Source organism: Rhincodon typus, chromosome 2 (assembly GCF_021869965.1).
Source record: "Rhincodon typus isolate 14 chromosome 2, sRhiTyp1.1, whole genome shotgun sequence".
Classification (NCBI taxonomy): domain Eukaryota; kingdom Metazoa; phylum Chordata; class Chondrichthyes; order Orectolobiformes; family Rhincodontidae; genus Rhincodon; species Rhincodon typus.
The window spans coordinates 98,592,474-98,606,789 of record NC_063333.1 but is presented as its reverse complement, the minus strand read 5'-3'; the positions used below and the strand labels follow the sequence as shown (position 1 = coordinate 98,606,789).

The 14,316-nt window shown below is 39.1% G+C and overlaps 1 long non-coding RNA gene across 1 annotated transcript in view; it reads left to right on the top strand.

The window, feature by feature from the left end:
- The window catches only part of LOC125487145, a 45,160-nt gene that overhangs the window by 8,973 nt on the left and 21,871 nt on the right, over window positions 1-14,316 (top strand). The gene's annotated exons all lie outside the window — the stretch shown is intronic.

Genomic DNA, 14,316 nt, shown 5'->3' with positions numbered 1-14,316 from the left:
CGTCAGCCTCTCTGCTCCTATGATGCTGCTTGGCCTGCTGTGTTCATCCAGCCCTGCACCTTGTTGTCTCGGATTCTCCAGCATCTGCAGTTCCTACTATCTCTGGCCCATAACATTGATGGCTAGCTGAAAGATGGATGCAAGAATTAAGCCATAGCAGCAGACAAACAAAAAGTACATGCATTGGGTGCAGACAAGTCTATCACAATATCAGTAAAATGCACCTAACATTCAAGATCTGAACAGATGCAATTTGTTCCACCTACCCAAAGGCTGTCCAGCTTTTCTTCACATTCACAAATCATGTGACACCAAATAACATTAGGCCCCCATATGCAGGAAATCTGGTTCTAAAGGTAAAAGCAGTCCCTAGACTCCAGATGCCAGGTGACCAACAAAACTATACAACATTGGCTGCGGGAAAGTATCCAGAACAAGCATAAACTCTGATGAAGTGCACAGTCAACTGAGAGAAAATGAAATTTTGAAAGATGACCAAGCTTCCTATAACATTAACCTCACACAACATGTTGATGGTATGGGGCATTCAGAAGCTTTTACAACCATGAACACCATGTGTCCTAAAAAGTCAGGATGAAACACCCTACAAGCTAAAATTGTTACAGAAACAAGTGCCAACATGTTACCACTGCACACCCTGAAGGAAACGTACCCAGCAAATGGCACTCTAGGGTACAACTATGAGAAACTGTTTCACAGTACACAATGGATCATCGATTCTGTGCGTTGGCACAATAACATTATGGTGACAATATGTAAGTTCATCTTGGCTTCCCAAAATCTCCTACTTGATAAATACCATTGATTCAGCAAAGGTAGGACTACCAGTATGTATAGATCTTTGTGTAATCACAATTCATGAGATTCAAACCACACCCACTGCGGTGGAGAGAGACCACACAACATAGAACTGAATCAGTCAATGGTCTCATTTCAGCACAATTGGCTATTTTAGAGATTATAAAATGTTGCATCTTAAGGATAATGTAACCCCATTTATTAATTCGCTAAGGAAATGCATTGTGTCCATTCAGGAGAAGCTTCAAGCAGTACAGGGGGTTCTGCTTTAAGGTGTGTTCTGACAACACGAATTGGCTATAGCACAACTGACAAATAGGGGAACGCTGTTTCTAAAATGTGAACTTGTGTTGGCTATACGTGATTCCATTGATTCCAACCTCTCTCCTTCAACCCATGGACCAGAGTGCAATAGCAACTTTTAAAGCTTATTATTTGAGGCGCACATTTAAGAGACTGATTGCAGCTACTGAGGGGGATAAGGACAGTGTTCTTCAATTTTGGAAGAGCTTTAACATCAAGAATGCAAGAGGCCTGGGGTGATGTCAGTAAGGACTGCTTGCATGCAGTTTGGCAGAAGCTTCTCCCAGATTTTTTCCAAAAGTTTAAAAACCTTTGATCTGTCAGAGAGGCTCCCAAGAATCAAAGACCATTGTGTTGATTTTGCGAAGCAAGTTAGATTTGAAGAAGTGGAGAGTGAGGATGTTGAAAAGCTGCTAAAGTCTCACTGTGAAGACCTCTCTACAGCTGAGCTACAGCAACTTGTTGCTGAGAGGTAAGTGGAAGCTGGAGATGAAGAAGATGAAGTCCAGGAAGCAGCACGACAAGAATTTTCCACTTCTGTTTTGACTTCTATCCTGAGGGAAATTGGGAAGGAGTTGCAGCTCTTAGAGGACAACGATCACAATGCAGAACGCAGCAGGGCAGCAGTTCGTGGAATAAGATCTTATTTGCACCCTATGAACAGCTTCTTCATGAAAGAAGAAAAAGGGCAAAGCAGCAAAAACTGGATGTCTTTTTTAAGCCAACCCCAAGAAACAGCCAGAAGACAATGAACCACTTCTGGATTAATTATTTTTCACCCTAACCCTGCAACCACAACTGCACCTGAAGGTGATGATGATGATGATGATGATGTTGACGACCCTCAGCCCCTGCACTAACAATGGATCTACCTCAAAACCTCCTTCCCCCATCAAGTCATCTTGACATTTTTTCAAGATAAGGTGTTAAATTTACTTTTATTTCATTATTAGATATGAATTAATCATTTATTCAAACTGTGCTATCCTTTGTGTTAGGTTTTTGAGTTTGTTTTGAGTGATTTTCAGCAATTTTTTTTTTCAGTGGTCTGCCCCTAATACTGATTTTCCCATAGGGCCCGTTATTTCTGTAACACAATTTTCTATAACGTGATGTTGCGCAGGAACGCAGCTACCACGTTATAGCAGAACCCCCTAACTGAACGGGATGTCATTTGGAAGGTTAACCACTACCCAAACTGATGTAGCTTTATACATGCATCTTAACAAAAAAAATAGCACCATAAAAGTATGCCTACATCCTGAGCATCTCAACCTTTCATTTGAAATGTATTTACATAAATGACAAAAGAGTTAAAGTCTAAATTTTCCAGAACCATGTTCCTTTACAAACAAGTTGCAAAGCATGGCTACTGGTCAGTCCATTTAGTGGAGGAATCAGAGGAGCTCATGACGTTTTGAGTGCCATTTGGAGGATGCTGTTTCCAACAGTTACTAATTGGATTGTCAGTAAGTCAAGATCTATTCTAGCAGCACATAAACAGATATGTTCGTTAATAACGTACCTGGTTGTCTTTGCATTGCTGACAATATTGTGGTCAAGGGTAAGACAAAGGCACAGCATGACAACAAACTTCTTCCAATTGATGGCAGGAGTGTAATGACATGGCTTGACTTCTAACAGTGCAAAATGCAAGCTCAGTGTCAACCAGATCAACTTAATCTGTTCCATTTACTCTGCCCATGTAGTCTGTCCTGATCCAAGTAAGATTGAGGATTTTAACCAAATTCTGACAACACAGGTAAAGAGATCTATGACGTTGCCTCAGATATTTCAACTTCCTCTTATCATATGTTCCAAACTTCATAATAAAAAATATCCCTACTAAGAGATTTTCTCAAGGAGGACATCCCCTGTGTGTGTGGCAAGGCAACCACTAATACATCATTGATTCTCTCAATTCTGTCAACAAAATCTTGCGTACTGTGATACCACAATATGTCCACAAAAGACATATTCTGGATCACAATAAGGCCTATGCAATGTCTCTAGCAAAAGATAAAATGTGTTGTGTCTGATTCAAAAGCCCTGTTAACTGTACAAGCCAACTACTCCAACACAGAATGTGACACACTAGCCCTAGTATGTAGCATTATGTCATTTCACACACATTTATTTAGCAAGAAATTCATCATTCAGCAAATCATAAACTAGCTTTCCTGATTGAGATCTTTCATCACTGAGCACTCAAAGAGGTCAGTACATGTACACTGACCTCTAGGTTTACACCAGTTCGTTCTGAGTCAGGAACAGACAGTGCAAGGAGTCCCACTGGTTTGCCTAGCCCTTTCACATCAGTCATAATTGTTCATGGTGGACAGAAGTCTCACCCCAAAATGAAACCATTAGAAACTCCAAAAGCTGTCCAGGGTGCAGAACATAGTCAGAATCCAGCAGAAGAGTTGGGAATTCATGACCAAATACTTTAAATCCCTTTGGTTTCTCATATTTGATACAGCCTCACAGTTGTCTCCATTTCTCAAGAGCCCATTTCTGACTTATACCTTTAGTTGCAAGGAATCTGGTACTGCTGTTGTGTGTTTCCTTTATGTATTTCCTATGATCTTTCTAGGTAGGATATTTTGGAACTGCAATGTAGAATTTCATGCATTTTTTTGCTACTTTCCCCACCCATCACAGTGGCACAATAAACAAAACAGATCATCTTGGTTATGTGCAAGCTGATAACAACTTAAGACAATAACTTTGAGTTATTTTATTAATTCAAAGTCCCAATGTGGACCTTCACCTGCTGTGAACATGCCAGAAATTCAGCTGCAAACACTCACACCCACCAACCTCCACTGTCAATTTTCTTCCCATTAAAATTAACAGTGAATGTGATTCCAAATTCCCGGTATACTCTCTGAACAGCTAGTTCTGTGCTGGGAGTTTAAGTTTGTAAAATGTTGTCAAGCACAATAATTTCTGTGCTGTTAATTACCACTTACAAAATTTTGGTATTTCTCTGTAACATTTTACTTTGTGGAATTGTTATATATTGTCAAAACTAATTGATTTTGTTCTAATTTGCAGCAGATTGAATAGAGCAGTTGTCTTTGAAGTCTAAGTAACACTCCACTTTCAGTATTTTATTGTGACCTTTAGCATCTTGCCAAATTGAGGTTTTCTAGCTGGCAGTTGAGGAGTGTATGTCAAGGAGAAATGGTTACGTCTGAAGTCCAAACCACAGAGATGACAAAAGACAGGCAGGAAACAGAATGTGTGAGCAGAAATGCTTCGTTTATTGATTTATGTTACTTTCAGTTCATTTCACAAACCAGGCAATATTATTAGCCTGAAATCCCTGATGTTAACTGTCAGCTGTCAGGAAGTAACCGAGGGCCTACGTTGAGGTAACACACACAACTTGTAAAGTAGTCTACGAAAAATCAAATGGCATTCTACAATACATTGTTGCCTGTCTTGTCTTGTGCTAGGGATGAAATATGACATTCATGAAAAGGGGAACAGTTCATCAGCCAAGAGCTATGTTTGCTTGTATTTTCCTCAATGATATTTGGCTTGTCTGTCCAGCGGATCTATATTTGTACTGTTCCTTACTCCAAGCTGAAATAATATAAAACTGCCAGGAATCTTAAAAGTAGTGCTCAGTCATGTGGGAGTACTTTTTCACAAGGGGTAATTTTTTATCTCACATTATGTCAAACAAGAGATATCAGAGAAGCCCATCCTGATAGATCTCTCCCGGTTTAGCTTTCATTGACTTTCAATGTCCATTTTAAAGTTTTGCCCAAAGTCAAAATTACCCAAAATGGTAGTGGAAATCTGGAACTTGCTTTTCCTAAAGGCTGGGTCAATTGATATTTTCAAATGCATATCAATAAAATTTTAATAAGGTGAAGACATCAAGGGTTATATACAAGGCTAGGTAAATGCAATAGAGACACAGATAAGCCATGATCTAACCTAATGATAAAACACACTGAAGGTTTCTGAAGCAGGGTCCTGACCCGAAACATCAGCTTTCCTGCTTCTTTGCTGCCTGGCCTGCTGTGTTCCTCCAGCTCCACACTGTTATCCCTGACTCCAGCATCGGCAGTTCTTATTATCTCAGAGTAACAAGCCTGCTCAGTTATGGTTAGGAAATCAGTAAAACACATCACCATCTGCAAGCTTCATTTTCCAGATCTAGTGTAAATGAAAATGTGAAGTCTTACTTTGGTCTTGCAATCATAGGGCTGGATTTTCACACCGGAGGCAGAGAATTTGAATGACAAAATTTCCCAGTTTGGCACAGCCACTCAACCTAAAGTGTCCTGAACAGTGTGGTCTTCCTTCCCAGGCTGGGATTTTCTGTTTAGGTGCAGAGCTGAGATAGACTCAGATATGTTATCTCTGACATGAAGCAGCTACATGGGGCTGCCATGTGCTGAGACATGCTGGTTAAAGGCCTGTTAAAGAGCTTGTTATCAGTTGTGTCACTAAATGTTGGACCCTCTGATATTCACCTATGCACAATGGCAGTGGGCAGATTCGCCTCCTCGTTAATCTCTAAACCGTCTGGGAAAATCTACTCCTGAGGGGTGGCGATCAAACAGAGAAAAGATATTTCCATTAATAAACCTATTGGCGCCCAATCCAGGAGGGAAACTGTGATAGGATGAGCAGTGTGCAGTTTGGAAAGTCAATGCTGGCTGTAATGGAGTCATCCAGGATCCTGTTTGCTAGTGGACTGGATAGCTAAGGAGGCTGAGATCTAAATCCAGGGGCCAAAAGCCAAGAGTGTTAAGGAAGTGGGGCCACGAATTGGTGGGGTGGGGATGATGAGAGCTGGGAAAGGGCTAACAGCAAGGAGGGAGTTTACCAAGAGCGAGGGTAATGCAAAGGGGCACAGGTGGTGAAGTCTGAGAACCAGGAGGGAGTTGATGACCAGGAGTTAGAGAGGGTCCCAAGACCTATGCACATGGATGAATTGAAAATGTGGATGGAGATCCAGAAAGGCCTTTGACTGAATCCAGCTTTCTGCATCTCATGTCAGAGGTTCACATAGCAGAAGGCAGAGGTAGAGGACATGGGCATTGCAGAAGACCTTGGGAAGGGAGGAGATTTCATATTGGTGGGGGTGGAGGTAGGAAAGGAGTGGTGGAGAAAAGGATATTACAAGAGGTTTGAGGGAGGAGGATGAGGAGGAGGGGGTGCAAGAGGTATGGGGAGAGAAGGCAGCTACAGGAGGGATGAAGAGGGAGGAAGAAACTACAAGTAGAGTGAGACAGTGAATTTTGTGGAACAAGGAGGGGTTTACTATTGTGAGCAGGAAAGGAGGAGACGACAAGAAGTGTGAGGGAAAGAAAGAAGTTGTAAGAGCTATAAGGAGGGAGAAGGAGGTCTGAAAGGAGGGAGAGGGTGGCTACAAAGGAGAGAGAACTGTTTTGAAACCTGTCAGCAAAAGAACACTCAGCTAAATAGGATCCTGGAAAAATTGGAGTTACTGAGTTCCTTGCAAAAGAATATGGAATTTCTAGTTTAAGGTTCCATATATCCAGGATCTAATATAGTGGAACTGAAATGTAAGTGAACACTATCATTTGTTAAATTTAAATCTGGGATTGAGATCTGAAATGCAGCACATAGGGCTGTATCTGTAAATGTTTCAGCTTTGTGCATATGTATTGGAAACACATTGGCTATGACCTTACCAATCTGTCGAATATGTGTTTAGGGTATTGGCTTCTTGTGTGTAGAAGTGTGTGCCAATTATTTTGATTAAAGTATGATAGCTGTGTACAAGGAAAATAATTAAAATATATTTGTTGTTACTGATCTTGAAGGAGTTTAAGGAAAGGACATTGACTCCCACGTATCACCTTTGCAGCCTTAGAGGGTTACCAGGATTTGCACAACAAATAGCAACCTGTAGAATCAATCTGAAAAAACTGCAGATGCTGAGGAAGGGTCACTCGATTTGAAATGTTAACATGGATTTCTCTGCACAGACGCTGCCGTACCTGCTGAGCTTTTCCAGCAATTTCTGTTTTTGAACCTGTAGAATCAGTTGATGACTACCTGAAATGGGATTGTGCTACCAACTGAGCCATTGACCTGTACTTGCCACAAATATCATTAAGAATTTCAAAGAGTTTGAAATGGAAAACCCTTTTCAGTCGAATATTTAGCCTAACATACACAGGAAGGTAGACAGACTGAACACCTCTGAAGTGTCCTGAGAGGAAGATTCTGGAGGTGATGGTATAGCAGTAATGTCACCGGACTGTCCATCCAGAAACCTAAGCCAATGTTCTGCAGCCTGGCTACTAACCCCACTATGGTAGATGATAAAATTTTAATTTAATAAAACCTGGAATTAAAAGTCAACCTAAGGGCATGTAACATTATCATTAAAAACTGATGTGGTTCATTAATGTCCTTCAGGGAAAGAAATCTCGATCTGGTCGACATGGTTGATTCTTAGTTCCCTCTGAAATGGCCCTAGCAACGTATTCATTCAAGGTCTATTTAGGATTGGACTTATTAAGTTGCTCTGCATCGCATCACCTATCATGTTACAAGACTTACCCAACTTGTTTATATTTCCAAACCAATGTTTAATGATTCTCCCTCAAGTGAACTGGAAAATGTTTGAAATGTTATCTATTCTAACTAGAAGGATAGGATCACATAGCATTTGAGGGTGACTGTGAACTTGATGCCATCTGACAGCACCTTCCTGACTCTGTTGTAAGGCTGTAAGTTCTGATGAAGGAGACGGAACAGTTCTGTGACCACCTCCTTTGTGAATCATACATGCCTCAGGCATTGTTTCTGGCTGAGGTGGAAGTAGGAGAAATGCTCCGTATACACTCAGTGGGTAGAGTCTTCTGTAGAGAGTCCACCTCCTGCCTCGGGCAGATATTCCTTCACTGCCTTGTAGCTACTATCTCCAAGCCTATTGCGGACCTTCAGCATGTGAACAGGTCACAAAGCGAATTTACAGCCCTTGCTTTATTGTCTGAAAGCGCTCCTCCATTTCAGGTTAAGCTTTAGCTTCTGCCTTATGATCATCAGTCACAGGTGTACGGAAATCCAATGACCTACTAATGGACTGGCTCCAAAGACTGGCAAAACTGTAATTCCCAGGTCATGGACATTTGGGATCCTGACAGAAGAATGCAATAACTATGTGTGTCTTGAGCCCATTGGGGTCACTCTACAGAGGTATGGCAAATATCACCTCTGTACATGAGTTCTTCCATGACCAGTAGATACCATGGGACATTAATTGTATCATAGAAGATGACTGTTTTTGCCTATATTAGTTTAATTGCAGTATTTACAAGGATGTTTTATTAATGGTCCCCTCCTTGGATTGAGGGGACATTACCAGTGCTGTTTCTGTCTTGTTAATACCGGATCACTGAGTAGTAGTCTTTTTGTTCCAATTAACATAGTAACCTGAAATGAAGCTACATAGCTATAGTGGTGACATATCATGGCCAGACATCTGCACAGACTCTCTAATATAAAATAGAATGATAAACTCCAAATATTAGGTGGTCTTTTTACTCAATTTACTTTCTGGGTGCTGAGCCCACATGACAATAGACAAATGTGCAAGCTGTGATTTTTGAATGTAAGTTCAATGCATGTTCAGAGAGTGTTATGCCAACCAGTGAAGAGCAGTGGACCTGCTCCAGAAATTGAAGGATGGAAGCATCCTGATGCAGATAAGGCAGACAGAGAGAGGCCTGCATCAAGATTGAGGGCTCCCTCAGCACTTTTCACAAGTGTTCAAAAAAGAAATGTTCACAGTTGCCAAACTGCCTTTGAACACCTCCACAGGGCAGTTTGTGGCCATGGAGGCTCTGGAAGAGAATTCAGATTGGTTTTGAAACTCTCCCCCAACTCAGCGCCACACCCCCGCCCTCAGCCCATCACTTCTAGGCATCCACCAAACTCTGGAAGTGCACAGGAGTTGATCTCTAATCATTGGCCCTAATAAGTCCTTTAATGTTGTTAACAAACTACTTGCTGCTTGCAGAAGATGCCAGAAAATCCTGGCTGGAGAATTTTACTCCTTCCTCTCCCATTTCCCTCCCACGTCACCTTCAAACTCCAGCCCAAAAGGTCAGCTTTCACGTTGGAATGTTTCTGGTTCCACTCATGTCAAATCTCAAAAACATCTATCTGCCCCACCAACATTTAGAAGAAATTTGTTTGAATTCCATATTAACATGGAAGATGAAGTAATATCATAGATATAGAGAGCCAGACGTTCTCATTAAACCTGAAGAATACAATTGTTGTTAAATGTCAAAGTATTGTCTATATATGTTTCATTAGTGATTACAGCAAACTGGGGACCCTAGCTCTAAAAATCTGAAAAAGGCAGGAAATTTCTATTCACCTGAAAGTAGGTTTCCTGTTTCTTCCTCTGTTTATTGATGTACGTGTATATAGCACCAGAAATAACATACGAGTGAGAAGATCTTTTTCAGCAATGCCAGCTATGCCTACCTTTGGGTGGTTGACCATATCTGACATCTTTCTGAGGGTTCCAGTGAGTGGGTATGGAATACTGCCTAAGTAATGCTAAAAGAATGCATTTTCTTTCTTTGAGGAGAAAATGAAATGACATGATTTGAGGTGAAAGGCAAAAGAACCCAAGGTGTCAAGGAGGAAGACTTTTTTACACAGTGAGTGGTTGCAATCTGGAAAGTACTGCTTGAGAGTGGAAACAAATTAAATTCAAAAGGGAATTGGCCCCTCTGTCCGTGGAAAGAGTTCCTCCCTAGCTACTCTGCTCAGACCTTTTATAATTTTGAACACTTCGGTCAAAACTCCTCTCGATCTTCCCTTCTCTAAGGACAAGAGCCCCTGCTTCTCCAATATATCCGCAGAACTGAAATCTCTCATTACCAAAACTATTCTGACAAATCTTTTCTCAACTTCTCTAACATCTTCATATCCTTCTTAAGGTGTAGTGCCCAGCACAGGACATTATACTCTAGTTGAGGCTAGACCTGTGTTTTATAAACGTTCACCGTAACCTCCTTGCTTTTGTACTTGTATTGAAATGGAAATTAAGAGAATAGCAAAAGCTATATTAAAATAGATGTAGGTGACACAGGAGAAATGCACAAGGACAGGAAAGACATAGTATAAATTAAAATTATTTCTTTGATATGTATACATGTCATCCTTTGAGCAGTCAGCTCCATATACAAGGAAAGTGCTGGCCAGATAGGGTGCTAACTGATAACCATCCTGGTCAAATATTGACAACATTTCAGTTACATATTGTTGTCTTTTTTAATGCATTGTGAGAAATACTTCAACGAAAATAGCTGCACATTGTAGGAATAATTTTCCAACTTTGGACAACAAATTAACAGTCTAGTCTATTAAAGAATTCATGTTATTAACTGAAGTCCAAAATTGTGCAACCTAATTAGAATTTTTTTTAAAAATTCATGGCTCTTTTCTCATTCTGTCTTCCTCAATTAGTACTAGAACTAGTATCTCTGAGACAGACCAGCTTATTCCTTTAACACCATTCCAATAGTTAAGCAATTAATACTAGCTAAGTACTGAAAGATGCTGTCTTATCCAAGCTGAAAGTTCTCAGATGAGACATTAACAAAAATTCTTCCTGCATATTTGAAATGCTGTTGCTCAGTTAGACATTAGAAATTCCAAGAACAACACATTTATTTAGTCAACATTTCTCATTCACTCAATACCATTTAAAACAAATCAGCCCTTTATTCTTCCTATTGCTGCTTATGGAATCTTGCTTTGTGTAAACTCACTGATGAGTTCCTCTGTATATGAAGAATTAATGTATGATGGAGGGACATTGTAGTACTTATAGAAATATTGAGCTTTTAATTACAACATGTATTTCTTAAGAAAAAGCATGCAACCAAAAGATAGCAGTGGATAAAATGTCTGGAGAGATACCCTGGAATGCCACACCTGTCAAGATATCAAGGGAGCTTCAAAAGGGTGCATTTAAAATGGAGAATGCATGACCAACTGACCTGTAATGCCCAGGGAGTTATTTCAAATTACAAAATTGATGGGAGAAATATTGCTGTTCGGGCAAGAGACAAGTTTTGTATTTTTCCCTTTCAAGAATACATAAGAACAATGGTTAAAAGCCAGTTCAACCCTTGGACAAAGATGTGCTGATGAGCTGAGGTACTCATGTGTGCCAGTAGGCTGAGATGTTCATGTATGGTAGCTTGGGTTTGAGCACTAATGTGCTACGAAGGTCAACCACTAACTGGTCACCACTGTGCTGCAGGTAAAGCATTTTCGCTTTCTGAGTGCTAGAAATCAGCTATCCAATGAACCAGTTAAAAGGAAACAGGATGAAAGAAAACTTCTCTCATTCTGATGATGCCAAACAACTGCCATCAAAAGGAAATGAGGCAAAAGAATTTCAATTAATCTGCAAAGCCAAAAAACTGACAATTGACGACTTAACTATCAACATTCTAGCATTCTACTCTTCATGAATGACCCAGAGACTCATATGTATAGTTTTAAACTTTCCTTTTTTTAAACTCACTTCTCATTTCTAATCTGCGTGTATGTGTATTGAGTTACTACTTCTTCTTGCATTCAGTAACTAATAAACTCACGTTTTTGTCAACTCAAGGAAACCTAGTTAAACTGGCTACTGCTTTCATTAATATATTCCTTCATACAAAATGTAGATTCTTTTCATGAAAGTATTAAAACAATAATTATGTCGGAAGGTCAAACTTTTCCTGTATATCTACTGAGAATTGGGAGCAGTGCAATATAATGCTAATGTTTTTGCAAAATATTTTGATAAAAACAGCATCAGAAAAAGAATGAATTATATTGCATAATGAAGAATCATAATTTTGTGTTGTAAATCCAATCATTACTTTATCAAATAGGTAAATTGAGAAACATCAGTCATCAAAGCTGGTTCAAAATTCAGATACAAGGAGTGTAAACTATTTAAAATTGGTAGACGTAGAACTTAACTGGTTCTTCCACTAACATTTTTGTATGTTGCATCTGTTAAGGAAAATTGGGCTCACTGGTTTAAATGTTGTTACTTTAACCATCAAAAGTTCAATTTTCCACTTAATGATAATCAAATACAATTATCATCAGTTCCAATATGGGCTCAATAGAGATATTCAAGAGTGTTCAAGGAATGAGATCGAATAAAGTTAACTAAATTATGTAGTTTATTTTTTAAAAATAGACAGTTCCAGGTTTCTTGACTGAATGGAGATAAATTGAAGTCTAATATGTTTGGGACCATGGAGAGGAGATAAAGGAGTGTTTATGGATATATTTTATTAGGCTGATATTGCAGGTAATTTATGGCATAATTCATTGAGATTATTGCAGCAATTTCAATCAACATGTTCATAAGTGTTTTGACATACCTCCAAGGCACATGGGACTTGACCATTTGGCCCTGAGGTAGGGACACTATCTCAGCTCCACAAGACTCCCATTGGGATGATTGTTGGGGTAGTTTATCAAAGTGATCATCATGATAATTTGTGGAGTTGCAAATGGAGTTAATCACTTGGGTAAATATAAGCTATTTTATTTGGGATGATTAAGGATTATGATATTGGAGTAATTATGGGGTTTAACATATTGGGGTGATTAGTGGATACTAAATGGTCTTATTATAATTGCGATTATTGGATTGTTATGAGGTAATGTTTTGACGTAAATTATCAGATTTATTATAGGATAATTCCTGTGAATGATTATGGGGTAATTTTGTTGGTTTTGTTTGAAGAACTTGCCAGAACAATTATGTGGGCTAATATATTGTGCAGGATATTTGGATAATATATCAGGGTGATTATGGGGTAATACATTGGGGGTGTTTATGGCAAAAAGTTTTTGGGGTATTTATGTGTACAATTTATTAGCATGACTAATAGGGTTATTTATTAATCTTACTATGGGGATAACTTATTGGGCTGATTGGGCTCACTATAGGGGTAATTAGTGTAATACCATAAAGCTACACAAGCAGAATGTTCTTGAATTGGCAATTCACTGCCAGTAATGTATACGTTTGTCTCCTGAGGCCTTGTAGGTATGACATTAGGAGGCATCATCCCCTTATTGATCCTAAAATCATCATCCTTATTTCATTTCAGAATTTTATTTTGATTCGGTTGCCTATGTTGATGTTATTCTCCTTGGTGGAAGGGCACTTGAACATACTACCTGAAGGCATTGTGCAAATGGAATTGTTATATCATTCGCCCATTGAATAGCCATTCGAAAGGAGTGCTAATTTATACAAGCTTTAATCCAAGCACTCATCTTAAGAATACTCTCCATATTTAAAGATGGCAGATTATGGAATTAACTAGCACAATGACGATGCAGTTTGGCAAAGCATTCAAAGACTATGAACAGGGAATAGTGGATATTATGTTAAATTAAGGTGCTAGTGCTTCGAGGGAAGAACATAAATGGTGGGATGAATTGGATTATATCAACATTGTTTTTCAATGATCTTGTAACAACACTCACCCATTGTAAACTATTAAAGTGTGTGGTTAAGACAAAACAATTGTAGGCTTTGACTTATACCTACCAGGATAAAATAAATTGATATAAAAGGTGATTTTACCTTGATTTAATTGCCCCGTTGCATTTTTTTTCACTAATGATGTGAAGGTGCTACTGTTGTATTGATTATGTGCTGCCTGAAAGCTGATCTACCCAACTGGAAATTATAATGGTTGAAAAACTGTTTAAGTCATGAATAATATGATTTGATATATTTTCAGATCAATTACCATGTGTTCTGCATATGCCATGATATTGGATATATTGTATACTCTGACCAGGATATCTTTTAAATGTCAAGTTTAAAAAAGAGAAACTACACATACTGTAAATTAATTCTGATAAAAGGTCACTGCTAAATGCATTTTGTCTCTGTTGCTGACAGATATGTTACATATTTCCGAAATGTTCTGCTTCTTTATAAACCAAGATTCTTCTGGCCTTGGCACTGGTATCGAACTACGCAATTGTGTTAGTCAATAATGAGACTCATTCACGATAAAAGTGTCTGAAATGTACAAATAATGTAATTAAAAACCGAAAGAACAGCAAATGCTGCAAATCAGGAACAAGAACAGAAGTTGCTGGAAAAGCTCAGCAGATCTGGCAGCATCTGTG